Below are 6,000 nucleotides of genomic sequence, written 5' to 3'. Positions count from 1 at the left end.
TGCAGAACTTCTTTATAGTTTCAAGTTTGAAAATAATACCCTTGCTAAATGTGTTTGTAATTTAATTTAGAGTACCTTTCTTTATGTGCATTTAATGTTGCAAATATAAAGATATACAATTTTAGAATTATGAAGAATTTTGTATACTAGATTTTGAAGAGGGGTTAGTGACAGCAATGAACCAGGATATATAATTTCCCCTTTACTCCTCTCCAGACTGAAGGTAATTATATGAACAAATATGGATTACAGTTCACTAAGGAGGTCTTCTCTACTGATTTGTAGATCTAGGTCCCTTAGGAAATCATAGTATAGGTGTTAGGGATAAGGTCCCTTCTGAGTGTATAAATAACCCCCTGCTAAATCACGTGCTGCCACAAGCTCCATATATTGGTAGGTTGTAGCCTAGTGAATTGCCATTTAGTGCCTATAAAAATTTCCAAAGAAAATTTGTCTACTGTTATGCCCCAATAATGGGTCCATGATTAAAGGAGCGAGACTGATATAAAGTGAAGATCAAGCAAAGCTTTTTTTCCCGCCAAGCATCAGGAATCTAACCGAACGTTGGGGGACGCACCTCTTACAAGAAAGGGCGAGACCTTTCTCTGTTTCACAGACTAGCTTTTAAGGGCAAAGGCCATGCAGTTGGGCCTGGCCACGCACAGGTGGTCAATGAGATGTAACACACACAGGAAACTCCACAGTGATGCTAGGTGACCAATAGAGTTACAATTTACCCTAGTAGACATTTGAACCAGCCTATCAGGCCTTGATTAGGATTGGTAACAAAAGGCTCCCAAAGGGCGGGGGCCCCTACTCCTTGGTAGCTAGGGAGACAGTATGCAACCCTCCACTGATCGGATGTCTCCACCAGGCCTGACCTATCCTTGTATCTGGGCTTTGTTACCTGGAACTGGTTTCCAGGACTTGTTTTTAAGTGAATCCCCTGGGGGAAGGGGAGCAGGGACAGTTTAACTTTAATGAAAGCCTCTTGCTAAGTAGGTCCTTACATCTACATGTCTTCTTTCCAGTCTTTGTGCCAATGCTAATCTCTTTCTATTTATGGCTTCCTCACCTTGATGACCCAAAACAGCATGTTAGTCCCATGGGGTACAATGAATAAATACCAATGCTGGTTGACTTGTTCCTGTTTCTCTTCCATACATGAGGTCAGAAGATGTTTCTCACAAACACACGTAATAGTAAAATTATCCTCAGGCACATGGACTATGTTTGACTATGTAGGCTTGAACATGCTATGCAGATAGCACTGTATTACCTAGCTCCACTCTCTTGTCCTCAACAATATCAATTATCAGCCAGAAGTAAATAACATGGAAATTTTGCCTTCCCTTCACTTTCCTTTTGCCTACACAGAAACATTCTACCTGAGGGCACAGAAGTGTATAAACGCACTGTTAGGGTTCATGTCAACTTGCCACGTAAACAGATCAGTTGGCTTTTATCATGAATATTATCTCATGGCGGTACTTTCCAGGACTGCGCTCCAGCCCTTCTCTTCTTCATCACCAGTATTCTTACAGCTACCACTAATAGCTTTCATTATGGTAGAAATTTTGTCCATAGACCCCAAAAATAAATAACAGTAGCTAACATTTAAGACCACTTACTATGTGCCACTTGACATGCATTATTACACTGAGCCCTCACAACAACTGTGTGAGGATGGCTCCCTCGCCATGTTAATTTTATAGATAAGGCAACTGAGACAGAGAGAAATGAAGCCTAGAGTTTATAACTGGCTGAGCGGGGATTCAAAATCAAACAACCGGATTCCAGAACCCACACTTTAAACAGCTATGTTCTGTGATAAGGCTATAACTAAGATCCACCTAGCATAGTATTCTAAAATATAATATTTGTCATAGACTATATAGATGAATTGATATAGTAGCTTTATTATCTGATGGATTTTAAAAATACTTTGACATATCTCAAGCTATACATTAATAAGAATTAGTATCCCTCCTTTTTAATTTTTTAGAAATTAAGTATTTACAAAAAACTATATGGATATTGGGATACTGGTCAGGATTCATTGGTCACAAGTGAGATAAACCCAACTAACAGTAGCTTAAATGAAAAGAACACATTTTCAACCCAGTTAACTAAAAATCTAGAGATCCACGTGAGGCAGAGCTGAAGCTAGCTCTAGGGGCTTAAATAGTGTCATGATCTCTAGCCCCATCTGAACTCTTCCCTCCTTTGTCTTTATTTATGGCCGGATGCTACCACTGAGATAATAAAGACCTGCTCACTGGCTCTAGGATTAGGTTTTCTTTAGCGCGAAGCTAAGGGTCCCACAAAAATATGGACTCCTGCCCTCTGGCTCCAGTTAAAAAAAAAAAAAAAAAGAAAGAAAAAAAGAAAGAAAAAGAAAACAAGAAAAAATCCTAAGGCTGCCTATGATGAACCCAGCTTGGATCAGGGTATCCCTCCAGGAGGGGGGAAGGGGAGGTTCATCAATAGCCCCTCAGAGCAGGGAGGAGCATTTCAAGAAAAAAAAAAAAAAAAGAAAGAAATGTTGGCTGACAAAAAAATAGTGGTCATCTACTACTCTGTGCAAAATGTGCTATCTTCTGAATCAATACCAGTGTTATTCTAAATTATACTACCTCACAACAGATACCATATTTTCATGTGTTTCTTGTTTTAACTACAGATTTTAGATAAAGCAGTATTATGCTGTGCCTATTCTGGTATCTTAGAAAAAAGCAAGATGATTTAAGTCACTAGTACTCTTCTTTTCCTGACTTCTTTGTGTATAGCAAGTGTATGATATTCCTGTTTGGTGGCGGGGAGGGGGGGGAATACAAATACTTTTTATTTTGGAAAATAAGTTGACATAAAAACAGGTATGTTAAGTAAGCACACTTAAGGAATCTGCCACTTCAGGGGCTCCTGGGTGGCTCAGTTAAGTGTCTGCCTTTAGCTCAGGCCATGATCCCAGGATCCTAGATCAAGACCTGCATCCGGCTCCCTGCTCAGTGGGGAGTCTGCTTCTCCCTCTCCCACAACCCCTGCTTGTGTTCCCTCTCTTGCTCTCTCTCTCTCTCTCTCTCTCAAATAAATGTTTTTAAAAATCTTTTAAAAAATAAAAAATAATTTTTAAAAAGAAATCTGCCACTTCCAAATAGGGTCAGCTTAAGTGAATCAACCTGCATAATGATACACTCTGGGATGACAGACTTCCTTTTCCTCCTCTTTATGGGAGAGACTGAACAACAGGGAACACGGGTTAGAATGGTGGCTGCCCCCTGGGGCAACAATGGGTCTCTCCAGATTCAGGCATACCTGCTCTAAACTGGTACCCGGCAAGACTTAAAAATGAGAACTTTGAGACAATAGTGAAAACTCAATATACTAAGTATAAATAATTATCAAGTTTATTAAACAGGTAATTTAAACATTAAACATTATATAATTTAAACAAGTAAGTACTATATGTTGAAGTCCACTTTTTCCATCGACTAAGTAGTAATATTTGCTAAGTAGTAATATTTTAATTAATTTACCAGGTTCACTTCTCAGTTGGTTTCTTCTTTCGCCTGTTCCAACTCCATGCCTTTTTGACTACTACGGCCGGAACTTTCCAGCATCTCCTTTAGCATCTTTGTGACTGTTTACACTCAGCTGTGGCTTAAAGACTCTTTTATCAGGTAATTGAATATCTGATAAAAACCAGTTTTATTAGAATTTGCTACCCTTACTGCAGATTAGTATTTTTCACTTTGAACTCTGATTTGTCTCATTTTTACTCAGACTGCTGCTTTTCAGGACTCTTTCGCTAAGCAAACGATCCTTGTTATGCCACCAGAAAATGCATGTGGCATTGTTCAAACTCTCCCTGCCATAATTTAACTTCCCTCAGAAGATCTTATTGGTTAGGTAAAAAGCTGGCTTCCTCGATGATTTTCATCAAGACCTTTCACTAACTAAACAATACAAAACAAAAGCAAAAACTTTTGTAGATAGTTTTTTTTTCCTTCATTTCCAAGGACTGTTCTGTTAAAAAAAAGAGAGAGAGCCATATGACATACGTTTTCAAGTATGAGGAAAAAATAGTCTTGTCACATTTTCTTTTAACCCTTCACTCTATGGGGGTTTTAATATAAAGTGACATTCTTTATCTAAGAGGAAATTTCTTATTTTCCCATATAGTTCAAATGACATTTCTTAAAATTTTTTCATATTAAGAAAACGTAGCGGCTGCTGGGTAACTGTTGGTTAAGTGTCTGCTTTCAGCTCAGATCATGATCCTGGGGTCCTGGGATGGAGCCCCGAGTCAGGCTCCTTGCTCAGCGGGGACTCGTCTTCTCCCTCTGCCTGCAGCTCCCCCTACTTGTACACACATCCCTCTCTCTCTCAAATAAATAAATAAAATATCTTTTTAAAAATGTAACATCCATATTATAGGCTCTCAGTCTATATTTTCCATATCTACAATTATGACACACAGGAACAGTTGTTAAAATAATGAAAGAATGAATGAATGAGTAAAGCTTGGCAACTAGTTCCTATGACTATTAAAAAAGGCATATCTAAAAAATGAAAGCCCAACATTTTAATTAATAGAAATCTGTGCATAATAAAAGAAAATAACAGAAAATTATTTTTGAAGCTGACAGAGAACTTAAAAACCATCTCAGGAATGTCCTAGGTTAAGAGCTGAGATCCCAGAGGCTTGAGAATCACACAAGAAAATGGGGATCGCTCGATTCCCAACATTGTGCTCTTTCTTCTCTACTATTTCCATTATGAAAATATAGTTTAAATTCCATTGCAGAGAATGATGTTGCCCTCAGACGCTGATTTCCTAGGATGATCTAGAAGTAGACTTTCCGGTTGTGGGGGACGTTGCTGTTGCTCCACGCAGATGCCTCTAACAGACGCGGACACGCCTCCACCTGCTGTTGAGCTACTCTCATCTGAGAAATGCCCTTGGTTTATGGAAGCCACCACCCAAATGGGCCTGAGAAGCGATACCTCTCCCCACCTACCAGGTGGGCCTCAGCCAGTGCGTGAGTGATGCAGGATAACAGAAGCTCAGCCCCTGTCCACATGGTGGGCAAACCATGGTGCCATTTACATGGCAGGATTCCACGTGGGATCTGGCTAAGGCTGGAGTCCCGCTGAAGCCCCATATGCCGGGCTCCTTTCTCTGCCATATCTTGCTTTCCTCACTCCCTTACAGTAGGCTTGCCCTTGGAGCACTTCCTCAAATCACCTGCACAAAAATCACCATCTCCAGCTCTGATTTTAGGGAACTCAGCCTAATACATAGGTTGATTTCATTTTCAGATTAATTAGTTAGGGGATGCCATATTTTTCCTAAAATACATGAATGTGTTTTTCTAATTCAATAAACCCACTATAGTAAACCCAAATGAATCTTTACTGTTCCAGAATATCTTTCCTCATATTCATTATTACAAGGATGATGTTTCCTTGTATTGTGCTATAAGGTCAGATGCGGGTGGTTTAAGCATCTGAATGTTAATGGTACTGATTTTCGGACATGGTCTCTGTTTAACTGAACCTCCAAAGTTATCACTTCACTTTGTTTTTAATTCATCTTTTCATGGAAGTATCATGCAAAAACACTTCCAAGTAACTAGCCATGTCCTGGTCTGTAAAATTCCAGCTAATCAAGTTTTGTTATTCAAAGACTTTTGCTTTAAGAGATTTCCCCCCACTATGGGTGCTTTGATGATCTAGTCAAGGAAAAATTCTATATAACAAATAATACTATATCACAGATATAGACCCCTATCAATGAAATTACTCTTTATAACAAAAGCCTTGAATATATGATATCTGCATTATAGACTGGGGAAAATAAATTAAGCAAGGGTTACTTATAAGCTTCCCATTATTACACCTACCTTCAAAAAATAATACGTTTCGAAATACACATTCTAGCAAAACAATCACAAAAACATTCTAGATAAAGGACAGTAAAATCATCTATTTGCGTAG

This window comes from Mustela nigripes, chromosome 1 (genome assembly GCF_022355385.1).
Source record: "Mustela nigripes isolate SB6536 chromosome 1, MUSNIG.SB6536, whole genome shotgun sequence".
NCBI lineage: Eukaryota > Metazoa > Chordata > Mammalia > Carnivora > Mustelidae > Mustela > Mustela nigripes.
Note: the sequence above shows the minus strand (reverse complement) of the source record.